The sequence below is a fragment of the Peromyscus maniculatus genome, chromosome 4, assembly GCF_049852395.1.
Source record: "Peromyscus maniculatus bairdii isolate BWxNUB_F1_BW_parent chromosome 4, HU_Pman_BW_mat_3.1, whole genome shotgun sequence".
Classification (NCBI taxonomy): domain Eukaryota; kingdom Metazoa; phylum Chordata; class Mammalia; order Rodentia; family Cricetidae; genus Peromyscus; species Peromyscus maniculatus.
The window spans coordinates 136,189,144-136,208,036 of record NC_134855.1 but is presented as its reverse complement, the minus strand read 5'-3'; the positions used below and the strand labels follow the sequence as shown (position 1 = coordinate 136,208,036).

Here is an 18,893-nt window from a genome sequence, read left to right as displayed (position 1 = left end):
CCAGCACATTTAATTCAATTCCTCCAGCCTTTATGGGGCCTGCTCTGACTCACACAGTCCCAGCCCTCAAGCCTGTGGTCAAGTGCAGGAGGCAGAAATACACACAACAATTAGATGGCACATAAAAACGCATCCCAGGAAGTGTCAGAGCCAGAGACACAGCCTAGTGTGAGGGAAGATTAGTACACTCACGGAGGCAATGGGGGGACTCCCCAGAGGAGATGTGGTGCAGCCAGATCTTTGAGGGTCAGTAGGATGCACCGTGCGTGCGTGTGTGTGTGTGTGTGTGTGTGTGTGTGTGTGTGTGTGTGTGTGTGCATGCGTGTGCGTGTGTGTAGGTGTTATCCGTGTGTGGAGGCCAGAGGTCAACCTCCCGTCCCTTAGGTACTGCTCATCTTGTTTCGTTTGTTTGTTGAGACAGGCTCTCTCAATGACTTGGACCTCACCAAGCACATGAGGCTAGCTCAGCAGCCAGTCTTAGGGCTCTCCTGGACCTCTGTCTCCCCGGTGCTGGGATTGCAGGTGTGGCTCTGAGGACCAAAGCCAGGGCCACACGCTTGCACAGCAAGCGCTCTCCTGACGGAGCCATCTTCCCAGACCAACAAGTAAGAGTTCAGTAGAAACGGGTACAGCAAAGATGCTTTCTTCTGTCTAGTTGTGTGTTTTGAGACGGGGTCTCTCTATGTAGCCCAGGCTGGTCTGGAACTCACTACCCCCTACTTCGGGGTGCTGAGTGCTGGGATTGCAGGGGTGCACCACTCTGCCTGCGAGGGGAGACTATGTCATGAAAGTGAAAAACCCCGACAAATAACGGACAAAGGAGCGAGGTGCTGGGAATGTTGAGGGTCTGCAGGTTGTTGGGGGAGGGGCGGGGTTAAAGGGACCATCACTGGGGTCAGATCATGGAATGCCTTGATCTCAGCTCCTCATCACACTCTGCACCCTCAACACCGCCTCAAAGAAGAGCATCCAGGGGCTGGGAGTAAGGTACTTGCCATGTCAGCTCAAGGACCTGAGTTCGATCCCCAGAACCCACACTTTTAAAAAGCTGGGTGTAGCAGCACACATCTTCCATCCTAATGCTGGGAGGGAAGACAGGAAAATCTCTGGGTTCACTGGCCGGCCTGGCGTAAATCAGAAGGCCCAGGCCAGTGAGAGACACTATGTCAAAAAGCAAGGTTGACCTCTGACCTCCACATGCATGTGGACACTGAACCATGCCTCCTACCCCTCACACATTTAGAAGAGCGTTTAGAAAAAGCTACTGAAAGAGGAGATGGCAACAGGATCTCACCCTTATATGCGTTCTGGAGAGCAAAGGGATGTGGCCCTGGTAGCCTGTCTGCCAGGGATGTAACACCAGAGATTTCTGGGCATGGTGCTTGTCCCCCAGGGAATCCACAGCCTTCCAGTGCCCCGGGGACTCTGGGTGATCATAGCCTCCACTGCCTCTACACCACGAGACCCTACAGAGGACTCTGACTTTAACACACCACTGGCCTGCAGGGACCAAGAAACCACCAACTCCAACCCCGTGTATGTTGGGGAAACTGAGGCTTGGCAGGACTACTTGGTGCTGGGAGGTGCAGTTAAGGTTTCACTGTCCAGTCTTGTGGCCGCCCCCTCTGGGTCTCATGCCCTGTGCTCAGCCCTGCTCCGGTCAGCCCCTCCTGGCAGACAGTGAGGCAGGCTGGTGGTGCCAGCAGCTGGCCCGTGAAGCAACAGCACCTGTTTCCACGCTTGTCATAAAGACCGTGCAGGTGCCGGGCTGCGGTGCAGGTACCGGGCTGCTGTGCAGGTGCCGGGCTGCTTGGTCTCTTGCTCTGCGCAGAAGCAAGTGCCCACTCAGGCAGCCCTGTGACCCTGCGGCCACCCTGCAAGTGAGCTTGGAAGCCGGACCCTCCAGCCCCCAGCCCCCCTTCAGATGACCACAGCCTATCAGGAGGCCCTGAGCCAGAACTGCCAAGCCAAACTGCTCTGAAATTCCAGAACCACAGAAACCAAGAGGTAACAAGCATTTACTGGTTGGGGGGAATTATACAGCAGTAGATAATCACCTCCTATCTCTGGAAAAGTATTGAATTCTGCTTGAGTACTCTAGAGACAGGTGCCTCAGTACTTCCAAAGCGGTTGGTTCCGCCTCTGGCAGCTCAGGCTCTGTCTCCACAGGAGTCCCCTGAAACTCTAGCTTGGCCCTCTGGATTACAGAGGACAGAAATTCCCTCTATCCTGGGCATGTCACACAAGAATTGCATCCAGCGGTGGTTTGAATGTTTGTGCCCTCCAATATCCATTGGAATTTAATTTAATTGCCATTGTGATGGAATTGGGAGTAGGACCTAAGGCTAGACCCCTTTTGCGGCTTGCCCTTGCCTGCTCTCCCCACCCCCACTTCAGTCCTCCTTCCACCATTTTAGGACACACCAAGAAGCACCTGGTCTGGCTCCCTCTTCCAGCTGCACACCCTGGCAGAGTGTCTCCTGGATTCTAGCTTCCTTTCTCAGAGGCTGAGGCCCTAGGCTCACTCACCCTGTGCTTTCTCTTTAGGCTTCCCTGAGCCACTGCGGGGTGTGGCACTAACAGTCAGCAGGATATAAACAAGTTACTGTCATGTTAAGAATAGATAGTACCCACTTCCCTCCCTGACAAAGGACCCCCAGTCACCTGGCTACCTTAGCTTATGGAACAGATTTGCAATAGGTCGGATTTTACAGCAGGGGGGCTGGCCTTCCCATTCATTTGCAGCTGGGAATGGTTTCTCGATCTGTGGGACTTTGATGTAGCAGGAACCTAACCTTCACCTTGGCCTTGATTCTAGCCATGTGGCTTTCTTAGTCTTCAAACTCATAAGAACTTTGCTACCTCAGGACCTTTGCGTGTGCAGAAGCAGTGTCTCAGGATACCTTCCCCACTGTGTAGCTTGGTCCAAGCATCACCACCTTGGGGACACTTTCCTCGACCCTGTACCTGCATGGGAGTTCCCTTCCCTTCCTCATGTAGCAGCACAACTCACCTCGGTCTGATGTGGCCTTTGTATCCATGCCCAGTTCCTCACCTGGGTTATGAGCTTTGAAAGTACCTTTGGGTTGTTCTGCTCAAGGCTGTGTACTCAACACCCATACAATACCAGGCTGACACCCAGGGTGGCTCTGGGACATGAACGCACATCAACTTCCGTGCTCAGCCTTGGGGAGTGGGGGTGGGGGACCAGGATGGGAGCCCCTGAGATATCTGGGCATCAGCGACTGCCTGAAGTCACAGGAGTGCGGAGTGGCACAGGCTGGACTCCCCACCCCCGCCAGCGTGGGGACATGTGGCCCCGCCTGCTAGGGAGGTCCTGGCTGCTGCTTGCTATTCTGCTCTTGCTGCTGAGACAGAATGAAATATTCATCTGTGGCCGGAGGTTTGCAGAGTGTGCCTAAGATGGATCGAGTTTTCATGTGCCTATGAAATCTAATTGGATTCATTGTAGGGCATTTGGTTTCTCGGAACAGACACATCATTTTCTCAAGAGCGGCAGCCTCTGCCACCCAGGGCTGAGAGGGAGCTGGCCGTGCCTTGTGCCTATTACCTATCTGCCTGGCCGGGTGGAGCCGGTTCTCTGGCTGCTGATGGGGGCCAGCAGGAAGGAGTCTGCCTGGCCTCTGTCTGTGGGATGGCCTGATTTCCTGAGGTTTCCAGGCAAGGTAGTGGACTCTGATTGCCCAGTAGAGCAGCTTCCTCCCTCCCTCCCTGCTAAAAAGATGCTTGCGTCCTTCATTCCATCGCCACAGGTCCTATCCCTCCAGTTCTCCTTCTGTCCCATGCCTCCTCTAGTCCAAAGCAAGGTAAGTCTTCCAACAGTGCAGATTTTGAGTTCTGTCTCCCACTTTTCATGGGAACAAAGGTGAGCTTCAGTTTCCCCATCTGAACAGAAGAGATGGGTCATAGTAACTCTCAACCCCCCAATGGTCTTTGTAGGAGACTCTGCAATGTCCCCTTTACACTCCTGATACAAGACTCACAGTATCACCTGTGCCACCCACATGTGCCACCAGAATAACAGTGCCAGGCCGCAGCATGGAGAAGGGAAGGCACGGAGCAGGGAAGGGAAGGGATCCACCTGGATCCACCATCTGGAGCTGTGTGGCCGGTGGTAAATTCACTTAATCTCTCTGGTGTCTGTTTCCTTACCTGTAAACTGTGGATTATCATAACACCTCCTGCCTAGAGCTTTGGAGGGGACTAAGGAGTCAAGCCAGAACGCACAGCAGGGGCCTGGCTGCAGTCAGAGCTCAGCCAGATCAAAAGTTCCAATTTTATCTGGTTTAGCATGATGACGCTCACAACTCCTGCCACACCGTTCTCTGTGGTGGGGACATGCTTTCTAACAAACATGACGTCTCTGACCAGCCCAGATATGCTCACCTTCCTTGGGTTTCTATAAAGATCCACTATATTTTACTCTTTGCTGTCATGTCTACATTGCCTGAGCTGTTCCCCCTGGGTGAGACGCCCTTCCCATTATTCTTCCCAGGCTAACAGAGACTTTGAGAGTCACCTTTCCAGAGGCCTGGCCTGAACTACAGACTTAGCAGGCCTCCCCCTCGGCTTCCACAGACCTGGATATCCTCTCTGACAGAAGTGCTGTTGTACCTTAAGAACATAGAAATGGCTCAATCCCAAAAGGAGCAAAGAGATGTTCTTTTCAAACCAGCACGTTACATTTACAAAACCTGGTCGCATTTTGAACTACAAAGTTTCAATAAATACCACAAAGAGTACAGGCTGTTTGTGGTGGTGTATGCGGTCATCTTCATCAGGAGTTCAAGATCAGCCTGAGCAACATAGCAAACTCCAGACCAGCCAGAGCTGCGCGCGCGCGCGCGCGCGCGCGCGCACACACACACACACACACACACACACACACACACACACACACACACAGAGAGAGATAGAGAGAGAGAGAGACAGAGACAGAGACAGAGAGACAGAGACAGAGAGAGAGACAGAGAGACAGAACAAGAACTAATGGGGACTGGTAATATGACCTAGAAGAAATCTTGCCAAGCGAACTTGATTAACTGAATTCAATCCCCAGAACCCACTGAGGGAAGAGAAAACTAATTCCCAAAGTTGTCTTCTGACCTCCACCTACGTGCTATGTGTGCCTGTACTTACACACACACACACACACACACACACACACACACACACGGTCAGGGAATAAGCCAAGTAGGAAATGAGAGTGGGTATTTAGGAGTGAATGATAATGAAACATCTGTGGGATACAGCTGAAGCCGAACCTGGAGAGCCAGTCACAGCTCAATGCTGACATTAAGAGAAAAGACTGAAAAGCATGGCAAGTGTCTAATTCCAAATGTGAGAAAGGAAAGCTAATGTAAATGTCAGAGTGGCGAGGGAGGGGGTCCTGTGTCACCATGTCCCCTCAGTTCACTAGGGACATCCACTACCCTATGGCTGGGCAGCCCAGGACTTGTTTGGAGGGCTGATGTCAGGTGGCTAGAGGAAGCATACCTCCGCCCCAGTCCACTTTCTCTGTCAATGCTCCTCACACTACCAGGAGCTCCCCCATCAAGTCACCTGGACCACACATCTAAACTGGCTGAAACCAGACTACGTTTCCCAACAAGCTCTTGAATGGTTTCACATGGACTGATCTTGGAGCCCTGGGCTGCCGGAGGGCAACATGAGGTCAGACGTGCCTGTCAAGGGGACCTACCTCCTTCTCAGGGACCTTCCTCTCCATTTATGTTTTCAGAACCTGATCCAAACTGCTCTGAAGTCACAACCGAATCCAGGCCTCTTGTACGTCCCTGTTGTGTGAGACTGAAGATGGCTGTCTCTCTGTCCCGGGTGTGGTTTCTCATCCCTGGTGCATGTGGGCCAGCTTCCTGGCATGGGGCGGTAGTGCCCTCTTAGAAGGCACAGCTCACACAGGCCTCCTCTCTTCAGAGCCATCTGGGCGCACAGACCCAGGAGGGCAGCAGGACTGGCCAAGCTGTTTGTCAAGGGAAGTCACTGAGGCTGACGGAGGCAGCTTTGGAGCAGGGATTTCTGGAGAAGGACATTACATCCCCCTCCCCACCTTTCTGGGGCTGTGATGCAAGGGGGGGGGCTGGCAGCCTTGGATCCATGCTTTCTAGTCTCTCAGATGCAGTGACATCAGACCTGGAGGAGGTCTTGAGGCGACTGACAACTTCAGGCACTGCCCCGAGCCTTAATTAGGAAGGGGTCAACTGGGGAGGCCTCGGGGCTCCTCCCTGCATCCTCTTCTTCAGCGGGCACGAGTTCCCAGGACATGATGCCATCTCAGCGGGCTCCTGAGATCACTGTGTTTGCAGGCAACCCTGGGGCAGCAGTGGACGCTGGGCACGGAGCCTGACCTGCTCAGCCGCAGACCCTGCGCCTCTGCAAGCCTGCCATCCTCATCCAAAAGATGGGAATGCCACCACCCACTGCACCCAGCTCACAGCACTGACGGACCACAAGGGACTCTCTAGTCCAGAGCACGACACCCACTCAGGTTGCGCTTATGGTGGAGAATGACAAGCAAGACGGCCAGTTAGTGCCCCCGAGGGCCGAACGTCGGCCGGAGCTCTGCACTCACTCAGCTGTTTATCTACCAGTAAGTCACTGGTCATGTCCTCTGGGCATAGAGCAGATGAAAGGGAAGTGAGGAAAGACTTTCTGGAAAAGTGTCTCTGGATAGGAGTGAGGGATGTGTCTCTCGAACCTACGGTGGAAGAACGTTCCAGGCAGTGAAGCATCATTATCTTCAGGGTGAAGGAACCATGATCCAGCCCAGGCAGCCACCCACCAGCACCCACTCTCTTTCCACACGGCCTCAATAAGCGTTGCTGGAACCTAGAACTGATTTTGAATGAGAGGGTGTGTCTGGGGAGAGGCCCCCAGCCCTGAGCTTATAGAATCCTGAGGCCTGGGGATGTGGGAGTCAGGTCGAATCTGGGTCATGGAGGAGCGGGCGGGGGAGCCAGAAGGGTGGCAAAGGCAGCCACCTGGGGCTGGATGGGTGGGGGCGGCCTCTCCATGGAGACAGCGTTTGGAAGTACCACTGGAATTACTCACGAAGGCCCATGCGCGCACACACGTGCGTGTGCCCAGGGCCATGTGCACACACACACCCAGAGCCCACGCAAGCCTGGAGCAGCTCAGAAGCCACTTAAGGATTGACGTCATCCCTCAGCAGGGCTGAGGACATAAAGTCCATCTCAGGAAGTAGGGGGCAGGCATCAGGAGCCCCAGCAGGTTCCAACCTCAAAGCCTCACAGTCCCACAAGGCAGAAGCATAGAACGGCACCCCAATCTCCTGTACTTGGCCTAGTAGGGACCCTAAGAACTGAGGTTGTAATCTCAGGGGTACCCAGACAGTTTCTTTCTTTCTTTCTTTCTTTCTTTCTTTCTTTCTTTCTTTCTTTCTTTCTTTCTTTCTTTCTTTCTTTCTTTCTTTCTTTCTTTCTTTCTTTTTTTTTTTTTAATTGGTTTTTCAAGACAGGGCTTCTCTGTGTAGTTTTGGTGCCTGTCCTGGATCTCACTCTGTACATCAGGCTGGCCTCGAACTCACAGATATCCACCTGCCTCTGCCTCCCGAGTACTGGTATTAAAGGCATGCGCCACCTCTGCCCGGCCTCAGCCAGTTTCTTAAGGAAAAGAGATCATAAACACAGCCACATGAGAGCGGTGGCGGAAGCCAGAGCCCTGGGGAAATGTGGGGGTCAGGAAGGATGGGAAGCCACACAAAGTTAGCTGTAGAAAGTTATAGTTCAACTGATGCTGAAGAGTGAGCAGGAATCGACGGGATGGGGACATGTGCGAAGGGAGAGTTAGTTCTGGGCAGACAGCACAGTCTATGCAAAGGCCCTGTGGCCGGAAAAAGACTCACAGGCTCAGAGAATGAAAAAGAAAGCCAGCATTCCCCACAGGGAGCCCTGGGCAGAGCCTGTGGCCTGAGAGGAGGTAAGTCCCTGGGCTTGTTCCCAGATGCCTCAGTGGTTCTCTGAGACAGGGTTGGAATGTGCTCTCATTGTGTGATGGTGGGTCGGTCGGTCATCTCCCTCCCTGAACTTCTGTCCTCTGGACAATGGACACCCCAATCCATTTAATGCCAGGACAGTGTGTATGAAATGTACACGTGGCAACCACAGGGTACATGGAGCCTCCTGCCTCAGTTTCTCACATAGCTTATCTGCTGTTTGGAGGGTTATGGTCCCACCTTCAGACTGGATTGGAGCAAGGTCAGTCTCTACCACCACGGGGCTACCCAGACTTTCGTCATGGTCATGTCCCAGATGTCCCCTGCCCCATGGTCGTCAGGGCTCTTGTCTCCCCTCCCCAAGGAAGGCTGGGCTCCAGCTAAACAGAGCATCTCCTTTATTCTGTCCCTAAGTGCCCATTTCCTGACTTGACAGCCCACGAGGGGAACCAGCTCTAGACCAGCAAGTAGTGGGGTCTGGGTCCTCCAGCCTCTCAGGCCAGATCTCCATTCAGTCCTGACGCATCTCATCCACTCTAATTTAATCTCTCATCCTTTCCAATGTCTCCTGTTTCCCATTCCACTCCTGGCCCCAATTTTGAATGAAAATTAACCCCATGCCGGTCATGAAGGCCCAGTCATCCTGCGGCCCACCTGGTCTCCTTTTCGTTCCTTGGACGTGTTGGGGTCCCCCTGCCAGGGCCTTTGCACTGGTTATCCCTTTACCAAGCATACTGTGCCAGGGACCCTCACAAGACTGCATCGCTGCCTCTCCATAAGTCTCCCTGATACCCTCCAGGTCTATGCGGGTGCCCCCCAAACCCACATCATCCCACTTTATTTAGAGTAGTTGCCCATTCAGTTAACCTATTGTCTGTATCTTCCACTAGACTGAGAGTCTTGCGATATGAAGAATCCCGATGGAAAGAGAACGAACGGCGTGCTCCTCCCAAGGTGGACTTTCTCTGATGGCATGGCCACCCTGGTGGCATGAGCTAGACTCTTGTTCCAATGGCTCTTCCTCCTCCGCTCCACCAGCCAGGCTGGCCATTCCCAATGTGAGTCGATGGATCTGGTCTGCTGGGTTCTTCCTATCCTTGTGGCCTTGAGTTTCGCCTGGTGATGTCGTCTGCCAGGAGGCTCACCAGCCCTGTCCTCCCATCCATCTCACCTAGCCCCACCTCCACACCCAGCCCTCTAACCCGCCACAGGCTGTGGCACAGGACCCAGGGTCCCTTGAGACAAGACTCAAGGCTTCTGGAGTGTCACTGCTCTGCAGCATCCAGCCTCTGGTCCCACACAGCAGCCCCCAGGGCACAAGGGCACAGATTTCTGTCACCGTCACAGGCTGTGCATCTTCAGCCTCAGGCCCCAGACAGCAGTCCCTGCTTCCTGATGGTCTTCTTGTGTCTGCCTACCTGATGACCTATTGGTGCAATATCATCTTCCCACAGGGACAACAGCCTGTGGGCAGGCTAGCCCCTTTTCCCAGAGATACAACCGCCTGAGGGCAGGCTAGCCCCTTTCCCCGGGCAGGTGTCTCTTCCATCCCAGGCCAACCATGGACTGAACCCTCCAGCCCAAACACAGACATGATTGTGATTGCGTGTATACTCACTCCTGACCCACACATGACCTCCGAGCCTCTGCAAAGTAACCCATAGGACAGACGAGAATGAAGGCTTGAACAACTTGCCCAAGGTCACAGCACATAAGAAACAGGGGAGCTCAGCAGGCATGGTGGTGTGAGCCTTTAATCCCAGCATTTGGGAGGCAGAGGAAGAGGCAGGCGGATCTCGGAGTTGGGAGCCAGCCTGGCGTACACAGTTCCAAGCAAGCCAGAGCTACATAGTGAGATCCTTCCCTCCCCCGCCCCCCTGCCCAAAGAAGGAAACAAGGGAACTCTAAAGTTACGGACCAAAGTCCCGTGACAGCAGGGACTGTCGGCCTTCCCTCGTCCTCAGCAGAACCTGGTGCACGGGGACCAGCAGCAAGCATTCCCAAGGGAAGCATTTGGGTGGCAGGGCAGAAAATACAGGAGGAAAGATGTTGGCATGATCAAAGGACAACCCCCCAAGACAAGGAGCTGCCCATGACGGGAGAACACAAGCATCAGTGCTGAGGGGGTGCCCACGGAATGTGAGGAGGGGCTGTGCCCTGGCGGGGAGGGAGGCCTGTTGTTAATTGAGAGTTCCAGATCATCAAACAGTTACAGGTCAAGCACTGGGACCAGCCGTCCAGGGCTCCTCCTCCACGGACACTGGTTGTGCTGGGTACATGTGCCAGCAGAGTAGCCCTCCCGCCCGCCCACCGCTTCCCACCCCCGGCGGGCGCTGCAGATGGTGGGGGCAGCTCTGCTCCACGTGCAGGACAAAGCAGTCAGCGCGCAGAGACCATGGTGAGTCACCCTTAAGCTCCCAGGCTGCCCCTGTCACTCAGGCGGAGTTCTGGCTGCCTGAAACAGCGTTCTGAGTCTGCGAAGGCATCAGAGAGGGGGTGGTGCCCATCCGCTCCTCAGGAGCGTGACTTCAATGGGTGACAGGTCTACTGTGATGAGGGCCCTCTGTGGCAGATGTGGTTTGAAGTTCTTGGGTTCCGAGGATGAAAACCGCGACTCTGAACCTGGTCCCCATGGCTGGCTTTATCAAGAAGGACACAGATTTTATAAATATCACAGCCTTGCCTCAATCACATGGCTAAGGGAATTAGATGGGAGGCCAATTAGGAGGAGCAGGCTTGGCTGTGCTGGCATCCCGTGGGGGCTGTAGAGGAGTTCACGGTCAGGGCAGGGGGGCCAATGGCTTTGTCTCTCATCCATGGTCACTACTGATCCCAGACCACAGAGGCCAAAGCTAGGATATGGGGGCAGATCTTTGATATAAAAACCTTCAGGCAGGGCTGGAGAGGTGGCTCAGCGGTTAAGAGGACTGGCTGCTCTTGCAGAGGCCCCGGGTTCAATTCCCAGCAACCACATGGTGGCTCCCAACCATCTATAAGGAGATCTGGGGCCCTTGTCTAGCATGTAGACAGAACACTGTATATATAATAAATAAATCTTAAAAAAACAAAACAAAGCCCCCCCCCAAAAAAACCCAAAAAACCTTCAGGCACAACCAAACGCAGGAACCAGTGATCAGGGGTGAACATGGAAAAAAGGATGGGGCGGAGTGGGGAAGCTGAAGAGATGGCGGCTCACTGGTTAAGAGCACTTGTTGCTCCTGCAGAGGACCCAGGCTCAGGTCCTAGGGCCCTCGTCGTGGCTCACAACCATCTGTAACTCCAGTTCCAGAGGATCTGATGTCCTCTTCTGAGCTCAGTGGACACCAGACATGTTAGTAGTGCACATGCATACACATAGGGTAAAACATGCACATACAAATCTTACACATAAATAACTTAAAAAAAAAAAAAAAGATCAGGGCTCAGGCTAGGGCCAGATCAAGGTTCAACCTAGAGAGGAGGCCAAGGCTGAGCTGGAACCAAAGTCAAGGCTCAGCTGGAAAAGGGACCGAGGCTCCGTCTGGGCTAGTCAGGGTTTGGCTCGGGTTAGTCGAGGCCTGTCAGGTTGAGGACTCTCAAGCGGCTTCTCTTCTTGCTGTACTGGTCTTCCTTAGGGATGGGCCAGTACCCTTTGGGATCCAGGCTTGTTCTTCCTGGGGTGGGAGCCGGGAGCTTGACTTTAGGGAGACTAGAGGGGAGAGCAGAGAGATGTGCCCCCACCCGGGGCTGCTATTCTGGGCCTCTGTAAGTCACGGCGTGGGAGTTAAATATAGGGGGACACCACGTGGCAGGCCGTAGGTGGTTAATGACCCTGCAGGAAGCAAGTCAGAGCCCAGAGCGCGAGTGTGGCAGGGGATGGGAGGACCAGATGCAAGGAGACAGGCGCCTTGGCCTTGATCCTGTAGGCTCCTGTCCCTCTGCGACTTCAGGCTCACACCAGTCTCCACTAAACCTCAACCGTCCCATCTCAGGATGCTCCGCTGAGTGAGGATCTCTAAGCTCCCTTCATCTGCTCCAGGCCTTGGGCTGACTGATGCTGCTTCCCCACCGAGGGCCAGATGAAGAGCTCATGACCTGGCTGGCCATCTTCAGGGGTGGAAGCCCCTCCTGGACCCCAAAGTGGAGGCTAAGAACCCACCTCCGAGGCCCTTCCCTGGCTGCAGTTCGCTCTGGAACCCATGTTGCCACATAGATGTGGTCCCAACGGTCTCTCCAGTTAGATGGGAGACCAAATGCTTAGGCTCCATCACTGACTGACTGACTGACTGACTGACTGACTGACTGACTGACTCACTCACTCACTCACTCACTCACTCACTCACTCACTCACTCATTCACTCACTGCCCTCAGGGCTCCAGAGTCACTGCTCCTCTGAACCCCAGACCTTTTGGGGACCAGGCCTGTAGCAGCCCCATTGTGAGTGCACTCACTCTATGATGCCTCCAAGGACACAGCCAATCTGCACAACCTAAACAAATTAGTCGCCCCGTTTTCCTCTCAAGGGCTGAGTATTATGTACATCATCCATGTTTCCCCTGTTCTTCGTCTGCTAGGAAGTTCAGAGTCAAATTCACAGTTTCCCTTTAGCAAAGTATAACCTTGGGCTATCAAACTTCTGCCATAGTTTACTCTTTTCCTGATCTCTTGCTCACTTATTTTTCCAATTTAAATAAGGGGACTTTTAAAGGAGAGGGAAAAAAGGGACACATCACTCATAGCTGAAATGCTAACTGCTAAAGTTATGGAGAATACTTAATATGTAATGGGCTTAGTTCGTGACCTGCCATCCATGTTCCCTATCTTTCATAGGTCTAGCACACCCTCTGAACCAAGGCGCACAGAGAGGTTAGTTGGCGTCTCCAGAGTCACACAGCTGATAGGTAAGAGAACAAGAATTGGAAGCCAGTGTGCTCGAACACGCCATGGCCCCTGCCCCCCCAGCCAAGGCTTTGATGGACCTCAGAGGGAGTTGGGTGCTTGAGTTTGAAAGTCTAGAGAGGAGAGAGATGTGAGGGAAGTGTCTGCTCCTGACAGTAATGAAGGACAAGTCAAGGAGGAAAGACTGGTATTCCGTGGGCTTCCGGGTTCAGGAGGAAGGGGGCACAGGAAGGCTGACCTCCACTCAGGATAGGTCAACACTTCCTCCCGGGGTGGGTGGGGGGCTGCCTGCCTCAGAGGTGAGTGACAGTGCCATGCTGAAGACTCAGCCTAGGGGACACCACACTACAATGGGCAGCACTGTGGTGGTCCTCACTCAAGGCGAGCCGCCCCTTCGACAGCCCTGGAAATGCCTTCGAGGGCTGCTACTCACATGGAACCCGATGGACGGGGTCAAGGAGGGCCGGGAACCTGTAATAAGCAGTAGAATTACTCTGCCCCAAATGCCAGCGTGTCCCTGTTGAAGACACAGTGAGATTTAGCAGTGACACACTGGACTGGATTGGATGAAGAGCTCATGACACAGCAGCATTCCCATCAACCCATCCGTGAATACGCGGCACTTGAGTGTACCACAGAGACACTACTCCATGTGAGCATGAGGGACCGAGTATTCTAAAAACACTGCTGGGACCGCAGGCCAGCCCCAGGAAAACGATGCCAATTCCCGCTTCACACCACATGCAACGGCAGAAGACAGATCTAAATACGGGGCCGGAGAAGCAGCTCGGTTTGGCACAGTCCCTGCCTATCATGAGGCCCCGAGCTCTAGCTCCAGTACGGAATAAATTGAGCGTGGCCGTGCATGCTTGTAATCCCAGCACTGGGAGGGGGAAGCAGGAGGGTGAGTCCAAGGTCATCCTTAGCTACACAGAGAGTGGAGGCCAGCCTGGGCTACATGAGTCTCTCTCAAAATACCAAAATAAAACAGACAACCAAACAACACAGATCCCAAGGACAAAGATATAAAAATAAACAGGAAGCAGAAGCTTGAAGTTCTTGGAAAGGGAGGGATGGGAAAGCCCTCTTAAACAAGATGAAGAGAAGTCAGCTAAAGGGAAGAACTCCATGTCACAGCACCAGCATGTCACATTTCTGAACGACGACAGCACAAAGTTCAGTGACAAGGGACGTTCAGGGTGGAGGTGGGGAGCAGGAATGTCTGTGGCAGATGCTAAGACTCACATCTGTCCATTCGAACTTCTTTCCCAAATTAGCAGGAAAAAGGGAAGCAACCCATTTAAAAACAAACAAACAAACAAAAACAAAACCCACCAAGACAACAACAGAAACCAACAGGCAAAGTGGACGAGCAGGTATTCTGCAGCAGTCCGATGACCACTCAACACCCAACGTGGAGTTCGGCTTCTCTAATAGTTGGCGATGCTAATGAAAAGGAGATACTTTTCTCCCAACAGATTGGCAAAATTAAAGAGTGTTAAATCAACTGATGGCGAGGAGCTGAGGATGTGGGAACTCGGATACATCACTCCCAGGAGTGCAAAGTGGCGTAATTACCTCGTGGGGCAATTTGGCAGCGTTTACAAACACAGAATTTCCTCCGCCCAAAGCCTCGCATGCCTCCCAAGGAGGCTGGAGGGGACCGTGGTCATGGCGGAGTCAGACTGCCCACCGAAAGGACGAGTGAGGTGCGTCAACCGCCGGGGAACGCTACTCAGTGGGAAGAGCCATGACTTCAGCTGCCCTTGCTCTTGGGTAGATGGGAACGGCGTGGATGATACAGTGAAAAGCGAAGACGATGACCTGATTATGACGGACGCATCTAAGATCTAGCCAAGTGTGGGCTCAAGCGAGTTCCACAGAGGATACCCGTGTTTCTCGCCATCTTCCCGCTCCTCCCTGCCTCCTCCTGCTGGTCTGGGCTGCTGAGTCCTGAGAATGCAGTCAAGGCCCCAGGCTCTATCCTTGGCATGGACAGCACTCCACCACGAGTCCAGCTCCACACTAAACCCTTCACTGGACCACCAGCCACATCCTTTCCCTGGACCGTCCCTCTGCCCACACAGCCACTGAAGGCCCGCCCTCACAGGGGTGTGGATGAGGCAGTGTGGTCCCGTAAGCAACCTCGGTCTCCATGGATGAAGCTGCCTGGAGTGCCCAGTCCCTGCCAACCTTCTCCACCCCTCACCCCTTCTCTGTTATTCCACTGTCTTGTCCCCCCCCCATTTGCTATAGCGCTAGGCTTTGGGGCCAGAGCAGGGTGTTGAAGGAGGGGGCAGCCATACCTTGGGTCCAGGAGCTAAGCCAGGGAGTCGGATCTTCTCAGCCATGGGTAAGAGCAAGCAGCTACTTCCACTCAAGACACCCAATGGCTGCCAAGGGCACCAGCCACGGTCATGTCCAGGGCCTCAGATGGCCACAACAGGACCCTGGAGACAGGATGGCCAAGGACAGCCTAATTAGGCTTGACAGCATCCCACAAGGCTTATTAAGCTCGGAGCCATTGGGGGAACTGAGGAGGCAGGGCAGCCAAGGCTGGCTCGGCCACCGGTCCCCACAGGGACACTTGGCTCCATGGCTCAGGTCAGTCTGCTCAAAGCAATGCCTGTTAGCTAAGGATGCCAAGTGCCTCCCAGGCTACAGCTACTAGTCCGTCTGGGAAGAGGAAGTGGTGGCTTAGGGCAGCTGTTTCGGGCCTTTGTCTGCGTCCAATTCTGACCGGACCAGCTAAGGAGTGGGTCCTTCCTGTTAGCTCTACCCCATCCACCATCTCTTCTGATCCTAAACCACCCTGGAGGGCAGAGACAACCCTATGCTTCTGGAGGTAAGGGAGCAGACCCTACAGAGGGCAAGTGACTTGTCTGGGGCCCTACAGTTGAACCATACGCTCTTTGACACCTAGTATGTGACAATATTAATCTCTTATCTTCCTAGAGCTTAGGCATTGGGAGGACAGAGTGGCTGCCAGGGAAGAAATGAGACAGGGGCCCCAAGTCAGCCAAGCCTAGCAGGTCACGCCCCTCCTTCGATGTGGCCTAGTTACATCCAGGACCCTTTCTGGCTTGATGTATAAGTTTGCGGCTTTCTGTCTCCAGGTCTTCCTAACAGTTTCCAGCTAAGTAACCTGGAGAAGCCCCTGGCCTCTGCTTCTACGCCTGTGAAAGGAAGCCAGGAAGTCTGCTTTAGGGTGGCTGTAAGGAAGAGGGCCCTGGGTGGCCAAGCACGTGGCACAGGCAGGGCCCAGCACACAGGAGGCTCTCAGGACACAGGCATCCTTTCCCATGCAGTCTTGGACCTGACATGCCCCCCCACACACACACACTGGAGACTGGGCCCAACTTCACAGCTTTTGGGAGGTCCCATGAGGTACCCACCCCCAAGTCACCCCTCTGAAGCAGTATCTGTCTTCTGTGTTTAAAACCAATGTCAGCCATGCAAGGGTCATGGTGCAAAGCTCTACCCTTGCTCCCCGAGACTCTACTGGCAACTTCCCTACTACAGTCAGGGGGACTGAGACTAGAGACGTGGTCCATGGGTCCCCTTGGTTTTCTAAGCTTCTCTCCTCTCCCCTCTGAAATGAGATTAAACCCCGGCCCTCCCCTGCAGGCTGATGTTTGGAAGTGAGAGGCATGTTACTTAAAAAGTTCCTGCAGGGCTCATGAAGAAGAAGACAGGAGCACCATCTAACCTCAGATGGCTGTCAGAATTCCATAGTGCAGGGTCAAAAAGCCATAGTGAGGGTCCTCAGAAAACGACTCTGAAAGGATTCTTTAAACTTCCCCAAGACAGAACCACGGACAGCACCCCATTCTAGGACAGGCCAACTCTTCTCTTCAGGACCACGGACAACGCCCTGGGCCGTCAGCACCGAGGACAAGGCAGGGGGCGTGGAGCACTCCACAGAGCCCAGGGCTGAGGTTAAAAGGATAAAATCTCATCACCCCAAATTACCTTATTTCACCCTAGCTGGTTACTCACCCCACACTTTGGAAGTCCTCAAAATACTTTCCCAATTATCTTTCCAAATGCCTGCTTTTGTTTTTTGTTTTTTCAAGACAGGGTTTCCCTGTGTAACAGCACTGGCTGTCCTGGAACTCTCTCTGTAGACCAGGCTGGTCTCAAACTCACAGAGATCTGCCTGCCAGTGCGGGATTAAAAGTGGCTTTGGCCACTTTTTTTTTTTTTTTTTTTTTTTTTGTGCCTTTGATTGGCTTTTGACTTCCATGTAGCCCAGGGCTCTTAAACTTGCCATATATCTGAGGATGGTCTTGAACTCTTGACCACCCCTACCCCTGCCTCCAATCGAGGGTGTTGGGCTCCTAGGCTGCTATCCTTTGTGTTACCTGCCCACTGAAGTTTCTTAGATGTAAGAGGCAGCTCAGAAAGCCTACCCGGGTACTTGACTGGAGACCCACATCCCTAGGCCAAGAGAGGTCCCTGGCATCCCCTCTTTGTACACATCTGGCCTGAGCTTCTTGCTCTATTCCTTAAGGCACCAAAGAAGCCCTTCTGAACCTCCAGCCTCCCTGTCATCACACTGCCGAGGCCATCTTTGGCTCCTCGGCCAGTTCACGACTATTAGTTATCCTTGTCCTGAACACTTTTCTGGCATTGAAGGCAAATACTCACTCTGTAGCCCAGATAGCCTCAGACTTGATGTTATCCTCCAATGGATGCCCAGGCCTTCACATGGCGTGGTGGAAGCGGAGCTCATTGCTGGCTCCCTCACCTGTCTCCCTACACACTGTGAGCCAGACATGCTCACTGTCCCATCCTGGGCTGTGGATACTACGTCAGAAACGCCATACAGAGGGGGTGGATGCATGCATGCATGGGTGAGTGTAGGGGAACGGCAGCTCAGAGGCAAGCGCTGCTCTCCCCGGGGAGGCCACCTGTCCCTGGTACCTAGGGGTCTGTGATCATCTGTGTGCCCCGGATCTTGGAGGCATCCTGAAGGGCACTTCAATGCTTTTGCCAGCCTTTGCCAGCCTCCTGTTAGCCATTCTCTCCTCTGCCTAACAGAAGCGCCCAGTTAGAAATATCCATGTCATGAGCCTCCCTTGCTGGGAGGGTGGCCCCACGGTCGAATCTGGAAAAAGAGATGTGGGCACAAGTCCTCCTGGGAGGGGCTTCCCTGAAGTCTTTCTGCTCAGAATGGTAGGCCCAGAAAGCAGTAGCCCCAGAAAAACATTTTTTTTTTCTACCTAGAATTCAGACATCCATTTCAGAAGTGGAGCAGCCACTCTGTAGCCATGAGAACGAAAGGCAGAGCATGGCAGAGGCCTGGACCTTTGGTGACTTGAATTGCTACACTGGCCCTGGTTGGCCTGCCTGGAAAATCCCTCTCATCCCACTTCCTTTCTCTTCCTTCCTTCCTTCCTTCCTTCCTTCCTTCCTTCCTTCCTTCCTTCCTTCCTTCTTTCTTTCCTTCCATTCTTTCCATTCTTTTCTGGCTTTCTGTAGTTCTAGGGATCAAACCCAGGGCCTTAGCTAGACCACGCAAGTGCTCTGTGGCTACGCTGCATCTCTAGCATTTAAGCCTGTCATTGCTCTTGTTTGGACACAGGGTTTCCCTAAGTAGTTTAGAATGGCCTTGAACTTGCTACATAACCCAGGCTGGCCTCAAATTCACAATCGTTCAGCCTTTACCTCCAAAGTGCTGGTATTATAGCTGTGTGTCCATAATATAACCAGCTCCATCTGGATAATTATTATTATTATTATTATTATTATTTTTGTTTTGTTTTTTTTTTCAAGACAGGGTTTCTCTGTGCAGCTCTGGAGCCTGTCCTGGAACTCACTCTGTAGACCAGGCTGGCCTCGAACTCACAGAGACCTGTCTGCCTCTACCTCCCAAGTGCTGGGATTAAAGGCATGCTCTGTCACCACCCGGCTCCATCTGGATTCTTACTACAACCTTCTGGGTGTTTATACACATCCTGTTTGTTTTCTTCTGTTACATGTAACCAAATGCAGTTCTCAAGGGATTCAGTATTAGAG

The 18,893-nt window shown here is 53.3% G+C and overlaps 1 protein-coding gene across 5 annotated transcripts in view; it reads right to left on the bottom strand.

Annotated features, from left to right (window-relative positions):
* Window positions 1–18,893, bottom strand: part of Dlgap4 (DLG associated protein 4) — a 158,679-nt gene that overhangs the window by 77,844 nt on the left and 61,942 nt on the right. Inside the window, exon 1 of one of the 5 annotated variants that reach the window (XM_042276644.2) lies at window positions 15,179–15,322. The exons of the other annotated variants lie outside the window; for them this stretch is intronic. The gene's annotated coding sequence lies outside the window, so the exon portion shown is untranslated. Of the gene's footprint in view, window positions 1–15,178; window positions 15,323–18,893 lie in introns of those variants that run through there. 5 annotated transcript variants of the gene reach the window in all.